Below are 18,609 nucleotides of genomic sequence, written 5' to 3' on the forward strand. Positions count from 1 at the left end.
TCTTGTCCGCAAAACGGACAAGAATAGAACAGGTTATATATTTTTTTTTTGCGGCCCCGTTGAAGTAAATGGGTCTGCATCCGATCCGCATAAACTGCGGCTCGGATGCAGACCAAAACAATGGCCGTGTGAATGGGGCCTTAGTCATACCTTGCAGTGAAAGATCTTATGCCCAGAACCTAGGGGAGCACTGCATATCTGGCCTGTATATGTTCAGTTCAAAAGAACATAACGGGGTGTTACTACCACAAGCATTCGTGACATATTAACCGGATGTCCCAAAAATGTCCTACCTCTGGGACAAACGCTTATGTGAAGAATGGGTGTACCCCGACCCCTAGTGTGCCTGTTGCGGAGGCTGCCACATCCAGAGAATGAAGGGAGAGGTTGACATACATGTGCATGGCTCTCTCCATTATTTCTACTGGAGTTGCAGAACCCGCCAAGTATGCCACCTGATGATTTCCATAGCACCCCTGGAAAAGGAGAGAATCACTATCCAATCTCCACCGGGATGTGCACCTCACTAAGCTGCTCGGAGGAGCCTGTCCTCCACATAGGTATAGGTCCCAGAGTTGGGACCCTCTGGATAGGTCATCAGTATCTGACTGGTGGGGGTCTGACACCCCCGATCCCTGCCAATCAGCTGTTTCAGAAGGCACAGCACCATACATTGCATAGCGACTGTGCGTGGTATCACACTCAGCCACATTCACTTAAATCGGGCTTAGCGTACATAAGCGTACCCGATAAGTGCTGTTTACAAGCGTGCTTATCGGGCATTTACATACATGTGAGGAAACAAGCAAACGCCCATTGTCGCGCATTCCCGCTAGGTCTATGTGCGGGAACGCGCAACAATGTGCCCCAAAAAAGCTCGCGTAGGGCGTTTTACAGCGCGTTCGTACTGAGAACCATGCCCATAGGGAAGCATTGGTTTTTGCCTGTTGAGCGTTTTACAGCGTGTAGGAACAGCAGATCGGTGTGGGTCCTAGGTGTGTCGGACCCCCACGATCAGATACTGATAACCTATCTAGAGGGAGTGTCAGAAACCCCTTTAATTAGTCTTCATAGTGGTCAGACTTTTGTTCTGGAGCAAAAGAAAGATTAGAAAGAGCAAATATCATAGAATTTTTGTATATTCATTCAAATTTGAGAAATTACCATCTTGTGTAATAGTGTGCAGAGATCAAATGACGAGTGATATCACTTTTTTGCTTGGATTGGACAAAACGGCCTGACTAAAAAATTATAGCTAGTTGCCGCCACATCCCCTCGTCTAATCAGACAGCTGTTAGAGTACCGGTAAATGCTCTACGCTGGGAACAAGCAACGATTGAAATAGCGAGCAAACAGCAAAAGACATTGAACTTCTCTTTTTAACGCAAACAACTTTCTGCTTGCTAATGAAAAAATATAGGACCCTTAGGGCTCTTTCACACGAGCAGATGTCAAGCGGGTAATCTTCTGCGTGAAAGAGTGCCAAGCCCCGCTCCGGACAGCAGAGACACGGAGCAGTAACGTGATTGATAATGCTCTGTCCCTTTCAGTGATCGTTTTACTACAAAATCACGGTGACAACTTTATCTCACTGTGATTTTGTAGTAAAAAGATCACAGAGAGGCAGAGAGCTTTATCAATCATGTTACTGCTCCGTGTCTCTGCTGTCCGGAGCGGGGCTTGGCACTCTTTCACGCAGCGGACTACCCGCACGGCATTCGCTCGTGTGAAAGAACCCTTACAAAGATATAAATCTACTGGTTCGCTTCAAACAGCCATAGACATAGAAGTTATAATTCTTCCTGCTGGCCTCCACCACTAGAGGGAGCTTAGGAGTTCTGTACATGTCGTTTTATTACAGAGTTCAATAGATAAGGGCGAGTTCACATACAGGATTGTAATGGCATTTTTGTATGATTTGCCATTTTTTGTGATTTTTTACTAGCTTTTTTTTGTGGTAAAAACAGCCGCTAAGATGTTAGTAGGAATAAGAAATACAGAACACACAAGTGCTTTTGTTAATTACCGGTAGGTGGAGTTTTTTGAGCCTCTGGGGTTTATTCAAAAACCCAGTTTGTTGAAGCACTCGCTTTGTTTTGTCCTCTATAGGGACTAAAATGACAGGGGAAAAATAGCGCTTACAGTTATTTAGAAAAAAAAAAAATTGCACAAAAATAAATAAATAAATGCACATGCGGTATGGAAAAAACAAGTGGTTTCTCTTTTTTATATTTTTGCGAGCAGAAAACACCAGAAAAAAAATATGTGAATAGGGTTCTAAATTGTACACAGTCAGCTCTTATAGGGAAAGCATCATCATTCAAATGTATCATCCAAAGGAGTTTTCTACTTAGCAGCTACTTACGTCCTAAAATATCAAAGCACCTAATTCTGGCAGATGGCCTTTGTAGTCTTTAGTGCAGTGGAGATGTGTCATCCTGTCACCTGACTGCTGCAGCCAATCACTGATGTCATCATGTATAGCATGTCACCACTGCAGCAATGTAAAGTCAGGTAAGCGCTGAGGATTTTATTAGCCTGGAAACATCCTAGAAACATTATTATATATATATATATATATATATACACACATACACACACACACACATATATATACTAGCAGGAGGACCCGGCTTCGCATGGGTATAAATTTCATCCATTTCATTTAATGTTTCTGTCGTTAAAAGATATCGACAGTATCCCCCATAACAGTGACCGCTACAGCACCCCGCCCCTTTAACAGTGAACTCCACAGCAGTCCCCCAGCCCTTAACACTGACTCACCCCACAGTGCCCGGGAGCACCAACCAGGAAGCGGGTGCAATGTCCACAGGGGCCGCGGCAACACCCCAAAGATATAAATTGTAGAAAAATGGACTGCACTCCAATTAAAAGTGAAAAATAGTGAACTTTTATTCACTCATATTGTGCAACTTCTGCGACGTTTCGGCTCACAAGAGCCTTCTTCCAGCTGGAAGAAGGCTCTTGTGAGCCGAAACGTCGCAAAAGTTGCCACAATATGGGTGAATAAAAGTTCACTATTTTTCACTTTTAATTGGAGTGCAGTCCATTTTTCTACATATATACATATATATATATATATATATATATATATATATATATATATATATATATATATATATATATATATATATATATATACACACACACACTAGGGCTGCAGCTAACGATTATTTGAATAATCGATTAGTTGCCGATTAATTTCTTCGATTAATCGATTAATCGGGAAAAACGACAAAATTACAAAACAGAGGTTTATATGATCTTACTTGAAAAATTATGTTCAAAGGCCATATTAAAACAAATTGTGGGCGACACTATTATGGGGGATCTGTGGGCGACACTATTATGGGGGATCTGTGGGCGACACTATTATGGGGGATCTGTGGGCGACACTTATGGGGGATCTGTGGGCGACACTTATGGGGGATCTGTGGGCGACACTTATGGGGGATCTGTGGGCGACACTTATGGGGGATCTGTGGGCGACACTTATGGGGGATCTGTGGGCGACACTTATGGGGGATCTGTGGGCGACACTTATGGGGGATCTGTGGGCGACACTATTATGGGGGATCTGTGGGCGACACTATTATGGGGGATCTGTGGACCACACTATTATGGGGGATCTGTGGACCACACTATTATGGGGGATCTGTGGACGGCGTAGTTATGGAGAGGGGGATCTGTGGGTGGCGCAGTTATGGAGAGGGGGATCTGTGGGTGGCGCAGTTATGGAGAGGGGGATCTGTGGGTGGCGCAGTTATGGAGAGGGGGATCTGTGGGTAGCGCAGTTATGGAGAGGGGGATCTGTGGACGGCGTAGTTATGGAGAGGGGGATCTGTGGACGGCGTAGTTATGGAGAGGGGGATATGTGCACTGTTATGGGCATAACAGTGCACAGATCCCCCTTCCCATAGCAGTGCCATACACAGACCCCCCCTCCTCCCCATAGCAGTGCTATACACAGACCCCCCTCCCCATAGCAGTGCCATAGACAGATCCTCCCCCCTCCCCATAGCAGTGCTATACACAGATCCTCCCCCCTCCCCATAGCAGTGCTATACACAGACCCCCCTTCCCATAGCAGTGCCATAGACAGATCCCCCCTTCCCCCTACCCCCAACAGCCCCGGCCCCGATGCTTGCATCTTTATTTTACCTTTTTACAATGACGCTCCCGCTCCTGTAACAGCCAGGCAGAGCGGACGGCGGCGTAACGTCACTCAATCACGTGACGCGCCCGCTCCGCCCACTTCATGAATGAAGGAGGCGGAGCAGGCGTGTCACGTGAGTGAGTGACGTTACGCCGCCGTCCGCTCTGCCTGGCTGTTACAGGAGCGGGAGCGTCATTGTAAAAAGGTAAAATAAAGATGCAGCGACCGCCCGCCCGAATAGCAACGAATCGGCGATTATTCGATAACTGGATTCGTCGACAACGAATCCAGTTATCGAATATAATCGATTACATCGATTAATCGTTGCAGCCCTAACACACACACACACATATGTATGTGTATATATATATATATATATATATATATATATATATACACACACAGTACAGACCAAGAGTTTGGACACACCTTCTCATTCAAAGAGTTTTCTTTATTTTCATGACTATGAAGGCATCAAAACTATGAATTAACACATGTGGAATTATGTATATAACAAACAAGTGTGAAACAACTGAAAATATGTCATATTCTAGGTTCTTCAAAGTAGCCACCTATTGCTTTGATTACTGCTTTGCACACTCTTGGCATTCTCTTGATGAGCTTCAAGAGGTAGTCACCTGAAATGGTCTTCCAACAGTCTTGAAGGAGTTCCCAGAGATGCTTAGCACTTGTCGGCCCTTTTGCCTTCACTCTGCGGTCCAGCTCACCCCAAACCATCTCGATTGGGTTCAGGTCCGGTGACTGTAGAGGCCAGGTCATCTGGCGCAGCACCCCATCACTCTCCTTCATGGTCAAATAGCCCTTACTTTCAAAGTTTTCCCAATTTTTCGGCTGACTGACTGACCTTCATTTCTTAAAGTAATGATGGCCACTCGTTTTTCTTTACTTAGAATTTGTATTATGGCAAGAAAAAAAATAGCTAACAGTCTATTCAGTAGGACTATCAGCTGTGTATCCACCTGACTTCTCCACAACGCAACTGATGGTCCCAACCCTATTTATAAGGCAAGAAATCCCACTTATTAAACCTGACAGGGCACACCTGTGAAGTAAAAACCATTTCAGGTGACTACCTCTTGAAGCTCATCAAGAGAATGCCAAGAGTGTGCAAAGCAGTAATCAAAGCAAAAGGTGGCTACTTTGAAGAACCTAGAATATGACATATTTTCTGTTGTTTCACACTTTTTTGTTATGTATATAATTCCACATGTGTTAATTCATAGTTTTGATGCCTTCAGTGTGAATCTACAATTTTCATAGTCATGAAAATAAAGAAAACTCTTTGAATGAGAAGGTGTGTCCAAACTTTTGGTCTGTACTGTACATATACATACATACATACACACACAGACAATCCAATGAAGCTCTTGTACCATAGTCATAAAGCATCTAGTTGCCATATTTTGCACATTTAAATCACAATAGGCCAATTTCACACGAGTGTTCCATCCGGGAAACATGTTCCACATGATGGTTGCATTTCCCAAAATGAACACTGCTCCTCTGACCTGAACTCACAGATCTTCTGTACTGTACAGATATAAAGCCATGATTACACTACATAAGAACCGCAGTCGGGCAGGAACTCTATTCATTAAGATATTAAGATGTTGTGCGTTCCAGTCACAGGAGCAGTGGTCGGGTGGGAAATTCAGCCCGCAGGCAGAGAAAGTTTTCCCGACCAAACACACTCATGTGAAACTAGACATAGGCCTTTTTCAGATGAACATGTCCTGTGCGGAAATCACACTCTGTGTGGGAGTGTTATTACCCATTATTTCACAGGACCGCACAGCATTAAAATGATTTATAATACAGTGTGTCTCTGCATGACCTTACTTGTACCGTCAGTATAATTCTGTAGAAATAAGGTCATGCAGAGACACACAGCATTATAAATCATCATACTGCCGTGTGATCCTGTGAAACGAGCATTGCCATAATGGGAAATCATGCTCTCACACAAAGCGTATTTTCCGCATTCCTGCTCGTCTGAAAGAGGTCTACGGCTAGTTTCACACGAGCTGATCGGCAGGGGTGATAAGTGTCGGACCCCCTGCTGATCTTGATCACCAATCCTGAGCATAGGTCCTCAAAATTAAACATCCAGTAAAAAACCCTTTCCAAAAGAGAAAGATTTTGCTAAGATATCTGATTAAATGGAATACTATCAAAGAGCAAAAATACCCAAAATTCCTCTCCGATACCCTATTAGCCTTCAATAGAGGACAGCATTTTCACTTTCAAACCTGTCTTTATACTTCTAGAAAACGACTCCTTTTTCAAGGTGAGAGTAATTTACTGAGTAAATGTTTAAGTAGTTTTCTTATCTCAGCAGATATCTCTGGTGTACCAGTGACCTGAGCAGACATTCAGATAAAAAGAATACATTGCACACCAGAAACAGGAATAAAAGAAAGGCAAACAGGTGGAGAAACAAAAACTAAACAATCATGCAAGAATCAGGACAGTGCACCTAGATCTAGTAGACCGGCCTGCAGATCTTGAAATATCTCATCTACACGACAGGCCAAACAAATTACTGACACAGTCAAGAAACGGAACAAATAAGCTCACGTAGATTGCGCCTGTTCAAGGGTTACCTGTGAATCGGCCACGCTGTGCCTGGGAGTGGAGCTGAGCAAAAACTGCCGCACAGCCCTAACTGTGCAGGGAAAACCGTGAAGGGGCAGCAGCAACAAAGCGGGGCCTCAGCCCCTCATTCCCAGGATCAGTGAGGGTCCCAAAGGTAAGACCCACCAAACTGATGGCATGTCCTAGTGAGAGCATATAACTTCATAGGATGGGAATAACCCTACTTTACCGTACATGCAATTCTTTGTTATTAGCTATTTCAGACCAGGGAGAGCTGATGATTGTAGAGGTTAGCAGTGGCACTTCCTAAGGCTACTTTCACACTGGCGTCTTGGCTTTCCGTTTGTGAGATCCATCATGGGCTCTCACAAGCGGTCCAAAACGGATCAGTTTTGCCCTAATGCATTCTGAATGGAAAAGGATCCGCTCTGAATGCATCAGTTTACCTCCGTTCCGTCTCCATTCCGCTCTGAAGGTGGACACCAAAACACTGCCTGCAGCGTTTTTTCTGTCCGCGATGTGGTGCGGAGCAAGATGGATCCGTCCTGGCACACAATGTAAGTCAATGGGGATGGATCCATTTTCTCTGACACAATAGAAAAGAGGTAATACAACCGGATCCGTTCATGATGGATGCATGCGGTTGTATTATGGTAAAGGAAGCGTTTTTGCAGATCCATGACAGATCCGCAAAAAATGCTAATGTGAAAGTAGCCTTTGGCCTCTTTGACACAGGTGTCATGTTTTTTGCCCGGACAAGATGCAGGTGCATTGCGGGAAAATGCGCGATTTTTCCGCACGAGTGCAAAACATTGTAATGCGTTTTGCACGCACGTGAGAAAAATTGGCATGTTTGGTACCCAAACCCGAACTTCTTCACAGAAGTTTGGGCTTGGGATCGGTGTTGTGTAGATTGTATTATTTTCCCTTATAACATGGTTATAAGGAAAAATAATAGCATTCTTAATACATGCGCTCATCACATGGTCTTTTACCATGGTTATGGATCAAGTGACGAGCGCAGTGACGTCACCACAGGTCCTTCACCCAGGTCCTGAAGAAAGAAGACAGAAGAGAAGCCGGGCTGCGCGAACAAGTGGATTAAGGGGAGTTAATTTTTTTTTTTTAACCCCTCCAGCGCTATTGTACTATGCATTCTGTATTCAGAATGCTATTATTTTCCCTTATAACCATGTTATAAGGGAAAATAATAATGATCGGGTCTCCATCCCGATCGTCTCCTAGCAACCGTGCGTGAAAAATTGCACCGCATCCGCACTTGCTTGCGACTTTCACACAGTCCAATTCACTTCTATGGGGCCTGCGTTGCGTTAAAAACACACAAAATAGAGCTTGCTGCGATTTTCACGCAACGCACAAGTGATGCGTGAAAATCACCGCTCATGTGCACAGCCCCATATAAATGAATGGGTCCGGATGCAATGCGTTCGCCTCACGCATTGCACCCACGCGGAGAACTCGCACTAAGTTTTAGTCTGCAATCTTCATTCCTTCGTTGATATTCCACCACCTGAAATTCAGTTTAAAGCGGACCTTTCCTGTTCTTTTTTTGTTTTAGATAAATATCTTTCCTTGTGGGGTATGTTAATACTGAACATCGGTACAGGGAGGAGACGCCAGGGTTCCTCAATGGGCATCTCCTTCTCCCTGACAGTTCCGCGATCCAATCACAGCAGAGAGCGTCACAGCCAGGGAGAAAAAAAAAAAAAAAAGCTCACCTTCTCCCTGGCTTGTTGTAGATATCGGGCGGCACTGCGTGGAGGTGTGGGTGCGCGGTCAGTAGGCGTCGCCCCAAATACTTCAATAGAAAAGCAGAACCTTCTCCCTGGCTGTGATGCTCTCCGCTGTGATTAGGTCGTGGCACAGCCAGGGAGAAGGAGACGCCCATTGAGGAACCCTGGCGTCTACTCCTCCCTGTACCGATGTTCAGTATTAACATACTGAGCAGGAAAACTGCAGTGGGGCACAGCGGGGCGTAGGAGCCATATTTGAAAAAAAAAAAAAAAAAAGGGTGCCAGCATCAGCGGGGACTACCCGCAAGTAAAGGTATTTATCTAAACTAAGAAAAAAAAACATGAAAGGCCCTCTTTAAAACCTGCTCCTCATTTCAGACTATATGGGTGTGTTCCTCCCAGTAATACACACTGGATCTGTGTGTCCAGGATGTTGCTGCCTTCCCCTGCAAACTACCTTGTGCGTGCTTTCCTCTCCGTCTACAGCCTATGTGAGCTGCCCTTCTTGAAATGTTCCCCGCTCTCCACACTAATTTTCTGTATACAACATCCCCCTCGATGCCACTATCTGTAGAAAAGAGAGAAGGAAGGTGAAAATCAAAGAGAGCTGTCAGGAACAGGAACAGTGCTCTGACAGATTTATGTCAGATTCAGAAGCACCAGCAGCGAAGGACTTACACGCGCTCTGTGGAAACAAAACAGTAGGAATTTTTGACTGAAGAATATTTAGAAAATTGCTTCATTTTGCATTTGGGAAGTAGATGAACTATAAGGAAAAAAAATAAAAAATCATGAAAAGGTGTCCAGAGCCTACAAATAGAGCATTAACGCAATGTACAGCAACGTATAGAAATGATAACTCCACATGTACAACCATTCCCTGTAGTGTATGCCCCTGGTATCACAAAATATTCCAAAGCTAGATGAATGGGGCAAATGGACCCACGTATTGCTAGTTCTACAGGACATCCATCCCATGATCACTAGCTTACTGCACACATCTTTGCATCACACAGTAGATACATGCGAATGATCTTGGTAGTTTTGTATGAACCTTTATTTCCCAAGTTGCATATTGATAAGAGAATTCCACCCTGGCAACCATTTTTATATTGTTCTAATGCATCTATAATGGAAGAAAAAAATCTAATAAAAAAAGAGAGAAAAAAATCTATCGTTTTGTGTCTACAGCTCCTACGAAGAGCTACAAGTCTCTATGGTAACAAACTACAAATACTGAATAGTCTGCCCCTGTAATCATATCACCATCCATCTGTCTCTCAGGGCTCATGCACACAAACTTATTTTTTGCGGCCCATATGCAGAACCATCCGCCAAAAAATTGGAACCGACTCAGTGTGCATTCCGTATCCGTATGTCCGCCAGTCCGTTCCACAAAAAAAATAAAAATATATAACGTCCTATTCTTGTCCACGGATGTAACATGGATGTCTTTTTTTTTTTTTTTGTGTATCAGTGTTCTGAGGACCGCAAAAAACATACGGTCGTGTGCATGAGCTCTTACAGCTTGTTAAAGGGAACCTGTCATCAACTTTGTGCTGCCCATACTAACGGCAGCATAAAGTAGAGACAGGTGAGTTGATTTCAGCTGTCTGTCATTTATAAGTTAAAAGTAAGTAGTTGCTGAGAACCAACATCACAATCATTGCAAACTAAGCCTGGAAAAGAGTCATGAAGTCCTGCTCTCCTGCCCACCTGCTGATGATTGTCAGGCTTCTACCTAGTTTTCTCCTGTCTCTCTAGGAGAGAACTGCCAATCATCAGCAGATGGGCGAGAGAGCAGGAGATTATAATAACCAGGACTCTTCTCATGTAGATTGGACTTTATTCAAGGTCTGTGCTGCAATGCTGATGGTGCTGGTTCTCAGCAACCACTTACGGTACTTTTAGCTCATGAGTGACACACCGCTGAAATGATAAAGGCTAGGTGTTAGCCGAAACATAACAACCTTTACACATTTGTTCACTTAAGCGGTTCCCAATAAAGGGATTTTTGTACCGGACATGCTGCCTCTATCATCATTCATTAAACCACTGAAATCAGCATTTCTGTCACTAATTTAGGCTGCCCTCAGTGAGGTCAGCATAAAGTTGATGACAGGTTCCCTTTAAGGGTCCTTTTACACGGGACAATATCCTGATTGTAACAAGTGGCGATCTACAATATAGCAATGGATTGATGCTCGTTTAGCTCCATTTACACAGAGCACCCATCGTGATTGTATGTCATCATCATTACTGTCAGCAGCACATTCCCATTTATACAGGGCTATATTCTGCTGACGATGACTTTAATGTCCACATAAAAGATGTGATCGATGACAACTTGCACATGGGAACATTCGTACTCACGAACACGATCATTGGCCCATGTAAATGGGAAGAGATCAGCGTATGACTGCAGGATCAGACTACATCAGATTTGCTAGTAGTCTGTTACCATGGAAACACAAATCTGCATTTAAATACACTGAAGCAATAAAATTGGCTGAAAATGTGTTACAAGCCTTTTAAAGCTTAGGGGCACTTTAAGAATATTTCACTTGTTATGTCTATGTAGCTAAAATACAGTCAAAACAGGACATGGTGCATAGCGTGGTGAACAAGCTGCTTGCATTATCCAGCCCTTCCTGTTAACGATAAGCCGTAATTATCAAATATACGGCTTCCAAGTTCCATGCGCATTATAAATTTGAGGACTCATTTGCACATGACCATATTTTTTAGTCGTGCCCTACCTGTATTTTTTTTTTTGCAGGTGACACACTGACCCATTCTTCTCTATGGGGCGATGCACACAGTCATATGGCTGACCCATGTGGCTATTTGGCAAGGTATAAAACGCATCCTATTTACCATATTGCGGATGAGAATAGTAATTTCTATCGATGGAAGCGAGACAAATACGGAAAACACGTGGAAGGTGTTTGTATTATGCAGAGCCATTTTCTGCGGACTGAAATACGGACACGGCTGAGTGCATGAGGACTTACTATTATGATAGCGTGCAACACAATATAAATCAAATGAACCACAAACATTTTATAATACACTGTAGCTCTCTCTCTGATTAGATAGATAGCTATGAGATAAATAATAGATAGATTCAGAGCCCATCTTCCTAGCAGCAGTCCCAGCTCCTACCATAACAAAGCCTTGCTACACCAAGAAGCCCCAGAAAAACAAAGCACCCTGCAACAAGTCACCCAAACCCAGCCTGCCCAAGCCACCAACCAATATAGCCTGACAAAGGGCGAAATCCAGAGGACGATATACAAGAGCAAAAAAGAGTATATTAGCGTCTGGAGAAACGACATCCGAACATCATAGAAGCTGATAGTATACCAGAGCCTGCACAGGGAGTACAAACTGGCCCCATATCTGGAGAAACTCCCCAATCCAAGAGACCGACAGATCCTGAGCCGGTACAGACTGAGCGCCCACAGCCTGCTCATTGAATCCGGGCGTCACCGACAGAGGTACATGCCCAGGGAGAGCAGACTGTGCCAGCAGTGCGACCAGGAGGCCGTGGAGGATGAGGCTCATTTCCTGCTGCGGTGCCCCAAATACTCAGCAGTGAGGGAGACTGTATGATCTCTGCCCAGACTTCACCTCCATGGAGGAGGAAGAGAGACTCTCCATACTGCTGGGGGAAGAGGAGAACACAGCGGCCACAGCAGCAAAATATATTCCTGCCGTCCATAGATTAAGAGGAGCCTGATATACCATGGACTCCCCACCCTGTATATGTCCCCAACCCTACCCAATTATTTCCCACTTGCTTTGGCAATGCTAAAATGTATTTAGTCCTGCCAATAAAGCTGATTTGATTAGATGATAGATAGATAGATAGATAGATAGATAGATAGATAGATAGGAGATAGATTCAGCATTATCCAGAAGGGCAGCACATCAGCAGAGTAGTGCGACATACAAATCAGCGTGACAATCAAAGCTTCCAATTTACACAGAGTCACTAAATAGAAAACATTTGACTAAATATCTGTGCTGGGAGCAGTGAACCGCGGATGCAGAGTCAGTGATGCTTGACGGACGGACAGCTGAGACATACAGACATATAGTAGCAGCCATCCAATGCATTTGGTCCCACAGTCCAGAGATCAGCATTCATTCTAATGGATGCGGCACAGCTCACTTCACGACTGTCATGCAATGGAATTCTTAAAGGGATCATTTACATATTCAAACTAAACCTGCGCCAGGGGAGAAAACGCGCAGGCTTCAATGCTTCGCAGTCAGCGCCCCAATTGTTAAGGGAGACAATACCGCACGGTATCAGCGATTACAAGAGGCGTCCTACTTCTGTGCAGGTGCGAGGTTCTTCCATCTTGTCACTGGCATCTGTAGCACAATCCCGTGGAATCCACTAACAATGCACAGGATACCAGCGAGGGCCACCCCCTCCTCTTCCAGGAAGAATGGGCAGGTGGGGGTGGGTGAGGGAAAGAGGCTCGGATACCAGAGCAGGCTTATGACACAGCGATATTTAGATGCCGGGCACACACCTTGCCTGCGCACACATGTACACGGGCGGATGCCGCTGCCTGCGGTGCCTAGCACGCCACTTACTGCAATAAGAATGGCGATTGCAACTTCAGCAGATCCATCATTATTTCTGATTTCTAGACCCTTATTTTGCACGATCCACAGAGGACGATTACGCTGTGCGGTATCCTACAGGGATCCAAGCCAACGCTTCGGAAAACCCGTCCATGCGGACGCCACACAGCATGCAAGAGCCAAATACCAACAGAAGTGGCCGCGGTGTCGCTTACCCGGATTACACTACACGACCTACAATCAGTCCATTTCCTACGAAGCGGCATAAGTGCCCAGTGTGCACCTACAGGGCATCTGACGGGCGCCTAGGAATGTTCATGGTGCCATTCAAGAATGATTATATAATAAACACATAGATCCTCAGTGTAATACTGATGCCATATCTGACAAACATCACAAGAGACAATACAATAATAAAATGATGATAGATATGAGATAGATAATGAATGTGTGATCTCCATGTACTGCACATGGCATGAAATGTGGCAGTGCCAGCCACAGCCATGACAAGGAATTCTGCACACACCTGGCAGGGGCCTGAGCATTCCGCCGGTGCCACACACAACACGGGACGAGCCCAGGGTAATGGGCAGAAGACGGTACCTACAGGCAGGACTGCAGCGGATCTGGGGGCTGCTCACTTGCCGCTCATCCTCCTCTGCCGCTGGGATGGCGCTCCTCGGGGGTCACGTGGACCGGCTCACCAGCTGCGCCCCATCTCTGACCCCGTTGTCACGGATCGCCCACGATGACTCAAGGACAACAAACAAGGAAGGCGACGGACGGAGGCGCTCGCCTGCCCTGCAGCAGGGCCAGCAGACTGTGAGGAGAGAGGGCGGGGACAGGTCACCAGCGGGAGAAGGGGGGGCAGGACGCAGGAATGGCCGGCGCACGGGCGCTCTCCTCACATAGCTCACTGCCTTGTGCTCCTGGGAAGAAGCGGGGCTGCTGACATGGCGGGGGCTCGGTGTCGCCGCTGTGGGGACGTGGGCAGAGCGGGGCGGAGGATGTTCTGCGCCGAACAGTCCACCCCTCCTGGCGCTGGATGGTGCAGTCCATCAAGCCGCAGTCAGCGCCGGTGTATATTCCGTGCAGGTTACCGTGCGGTAGCGTCACTGTTTGTATATGGACCTATATAGCAATACCTGTGGTGAGCCAGCAGTCCAGGCTGTCATTGAAGCCGCTCTGGTCTACCTGATGTAGGGGGCTGCCATGGACTGGCCCACAGGGGGACAGGTGAATCCCCCATTGGCCCCTGAGCACAGTGGGCCCCTAGTCCCCCTACACAAGTGGCACATAACACAGTAGACTTACTGCAGTCTGCACTACATACATATAATAAAGGGGTTGTCCGGGTTCAGAGCTGAACTGCTCCGGTGCTCCTGTCAAGGGGGGCTGCCGGGGTGAAAATGGAGGTATGTCCCGGACAACCCCTTTAAATGCACAGCACCTCTACCAGCCCATGTTCATATACAAAATGTGTTGATTATTAAAGGGGTTGTCTGGGTTCAGAGCTGAACCCGGACATACCCTTATTTTCACCCCGGCAGCCCCCCTGAGCCTAGCATCGGAGCATCTCATGCTCCGATGCGCTCCCGTGCCCTGCGCTAGATCGCGCAGGGCACAGGCTCTTGTGTTTACAATAACACACTGCCGGGCGGTAACTTCCGCCCGGCAGTGTGTTCGGTGACGTCACCGGCTCTGAGGGGCGGGCTTTAGCTCTGCCCTAGCCATTTTACTGGCTAGGGCAGAGCCAAATCCCGCCCATCAGTGCCAGTGACGTCACCGGGCTGCCTGTCAGCCCCATAGAGAGCCCCGGTACGTCACCGGAACTCAGAAAAATGCCTTTGCCCTGCGCGATTTAGCGCAGGGCAAAGGAGAGCATCGGAGCATGAACTGCTCCGATGCTCATGTCAGGGGGGCTGCCGGGGTGAAAATGGAGGTATGTCCAGGTTCAGCTCTGAACCTGGACAACCCCTTTAAATAAACTCCCCAGTTTATTATTATGGACACGATCAGATAGCGTATATGACTTCTAGGTATAAAGGAAAGCTACCAATGTCCTCTTTTCCCCAGGACCTTCCTTCTCAAAGTTGCTGCAGGGACCCCCACATTCATCCTCTTTTCCCAGGACCTTCCTTCTCAAAGTCGCTGCAGGGACCCCCACATTCATCCTCTTTTCCCCAATGCCTTCATTCTCAAAGTCGCAGCAGGGACCCTCACATTCAGTCATCTGGTAGCATCTTGCTGCTGTGTGAGTACGTAATATTTGAATGTATACGGTGGGCTAGGCACCCCAGTCCAACACTGTGCTCACATTTTACCCTTTGAAGACCAGGCCATTACTGGATTTGAGGGCTAAACATTTTTAATTTTTTTTTGCCTGTTATTATTTTTTTTTATATAGGGAAACATAGGCCTCTTTTACATGGGCGTGACGGATTGGCTGCGGATGCGTTCAGTGAAACTTGCACCATTTTGCAAGCAAGTTCAGTCAGTTTTGTCTGCGATTGCGTTCAGTTTTTTCCGCGCAGGTGCAATCAGTTTTGATGTGTTTTTCACACTCGTGATAAAAAACTGAAGGTTTACAAACAACATCTTCTAGCAACCATCAGTGAAAAACGCATTGTGCCCGCACTTGTTTCCGGATACAATGTGTTTTTCACTGAAGCCCCATTCACTTCTATGGGGCCAGGGCTGCGTGAAAAACGCAGAATATAAAACATGCTGCGTTTTTCATGCAACGCAGAACTGATGTACACAGACCCATTGAAATGAATGGGTCAGGATTCAGTGCGGGTGCTATGCGTTCTCTTCACACATTGTACCTGTGCGGAAAACTCGCTCGTGTGAAAGGGGCCATATCGTATGAGGAGTCTTTTCAGGGCTAGTTGTACTTTCTTTTGGGTACATGTATGTTACTGATTAATACACCAAGCAACAACAAAAAACTTTTCGTCTGCTACTGGGTAAAAACCATATGTCCTATACTAAATCAAGTGTGCGGATTACAAATCCGAAGTCAAAATTGTTGTAACACGTCACAAAATTTTATTTTGCTATGCATAAGTATGCCTAAATGAATTAAAGGGATTCTGTCACCTCTTTTTACCCTATAGAGATGCAGACATGCACGGCTAGATCGCCACTAGCAAGTCCGCAATATACCTGTCCCATATCGCTGAGTGGTTTTATTGAGTGTAAAAAATGATTTTAGATATATGTAAATCAGCCTGGTAAGGAGCCCAAGGGGCTGCACTAACAGTTCTGGAGCCCAGCCACGTCCCCCTGTGAAGGAGCCCAGCACCACCTGTATCCAGGAATCTCCTCCTTGCTCACGAAGTCAGATCACCGTAATCTTGCGATGCGCGAGCTCGTGCATGCGAGTTTGTGCATCGCAAGATTACGGCGATCTGACTTTGTAAGCAAGTAGAAGATTCCTGGATACAGGTGGTGCTGGACTCCTTCACAGGGGGACGTGGCTGGGCTCCAGAACTGTTAGTGCAGCCCCTTGGGCTCCTTACCAGGCTGATTTACATATACATCAAATCATTTTTTACACTCAATAAAACCACTCAGAGATATGGGACAGGTATACTGCGGACATGCTAGCGGCGATCTAGCCGTGCATGTCTGCATCTCTATAGGGTAAAAAGAGGTGACAGAATCCCTTTAATCACTTGGAAAGCATTGAATAGTTTTGAACAGAACGAGTTTTACTCCAACAATTACCTGATCTACATCAAAGTTTGCGTAGTAAACAGTGTATGAAAATGGAATGGAATAACAAAAATTTCAAAAAGTCTTGTTTTTCAGTTTAAAAGTCTTACTTGAGCAAGGCCCAGTACTGTTAAAAGTGCTTTAGTGAACGGTCATATTTTCCCGTTGCAAAAACCAGCAGTAGTCCCCCATCATGTTGGGATTCTAGCGGCCTTGATACCTGTCCTCCATTGTAGAAATATCTTTATGGAACCGCTCTCCATGTTCGTCACTCGCTGTAAGCACGTTGTCTACTAATTCAGCATAGTTTGCAGCTCGTCTGTTCCCAAGGAAGTTCTGCACTACTAGCACAAATGCATCCCAAGCTCCAAGTTCCAGAGGGTTGAGTTTTGGTCTAAATGTGTCATCATGCATTAGTTTGTTGATTTCGGGGCCAAATAAAATTCCGGCCTTTATTTTAGCATCAATTTTCAGTGTGCTAAACTTCTCCTTCAAATACTGGAAACCATTTCCATAACGATCAAGTGAAATTACAACATTTTTTATTAAACCAAGTTTAATGTGAAGTGGTGGAAGATAAATTTGAAGTGGATCGACCAGTGATTTGTGTTGTACATTGTACTGACCAACTGTGTGCTCAACTCTGAGAGGCCACTGTCTCATTTTGTAATAATTGTTGTCATCACGACTGTTCCATAGGCACAAGAAACACATATGCTTTGTGTACCCTAACTGTAGGCCAAGCAGCAGTGCTACCACTTTCAGGTCAGCAGAAATTTTCCATTTATGTTCTGAGTATTTGATCATTTTCAAAATTAACTCCATTAAAGCATGGGTCTCTTTTATTCCAACCGCATGAGCCAATGGAACAGATGGTTTTTCATTACCATTGTGTAACAAGACAGCTTTTAAACTAACTTGTTTTGCTAGAGTCTATAAATAGCCTCCATTCATAGGGAACATGTGTACCATCTAACTCCATCATAAGACCATTTACATCAGTACAGAAAGAGACATCACTTTCCATTGCATAGTATGCAGCTAACTTGGTGTGTCTATGACAAAAGTGTGAAGTTGTGGTGCCTCGTTGTAGCAAATTCCATTCCTGAAGTCTAGAAGCTAGCAGTTCTGACTTTTCTTTAGATAATGACAGATCTAAATCTAATTGGCTCAGCAGTTGCGGCTGACCCTCCAGTTGTTCTGGATCAGGAAATACATTGTGACAATCAACATCTTCTTCATCAGGATCAGAACCGTCTGTTTCCATTGCCGTCCCTGCTGTGGGAGGGGCAGGCAGTGGATTCTCTACATTGTGTGGTACTGGTTTAAGAGCAGACTCACAGTCAGGATACACAATTTGTGACTTGTTTCTCTTTCAATATCTGGCGATTTTAGTCATGCAAAAGTCTGGTGATTTTTCTGCTCATGCCAAACCATAGGCACTGCAAAAGCCATTCCTTTCCTTGTACCATTCAACCACTGCGTTAGTCCAGAGTAACACACAGTGCAGCAAACATGAGATGCCCAGCTTTTATCTTACAGTCAAAGTAATACTTGTAAGCAAGACGCACTCGCTTTGTCAGATTCTTGCGCTGATTATAAGCAGTGTATTTGCCACATATGTAGCAGAAATTGTCTGGATCGTTAAAACATTTGCGTTTATCCATCTTAAGTTTCAAAACTGATAGCACTGTAACAGATCACTTTATTAAAATCTGTCCAGCTTGCCTTATATACTTA

The 18,609-nt window shown here is 45.3% G+C and overlaps 1 protein-coding gene across 2 annotated transcripts in view; it reads right to left on the bottom strand.

Annotated features, from left to right (window-relative positions):
* WASF1 (WASP family member 1) overlaps positions 1–14,126 on the bottom strand; it is a 152,939-nt gene extending 138,813 nt beyond the window's left edge. Inside the window, exon 1 of one of the 2 annotated variants that reach the window (XM_044289266.1) lies at positions 13,757–14,126. The gene's annotated coding sequence lies outside the window, so the exon portion shown is untranslated. Of the gene's footprint in view, positions 1–13,675 lie in introns of both variants that reach the window. The other variant, XM_044289267.1, reaches the window with a different exon arrangement.
* Positions 14,127–18,609: the final 4,483 nt, after the last annotated feature.

The sequence above is a fragment of the Bufo gargarizans genome, chromosome 4, assembly GCF_014858855.1.
Source record: "Bufo gargarizans isolate SCDJY-AF-19 chromosome 4, ASM1485885v1, whole genome shotgun sequence".
Lineage (NCBI taxonomy): Eukaryota > Metazoa > Chordata > Amphibia > Anura > Bufonidae > Bufo > Bufo gargarizans.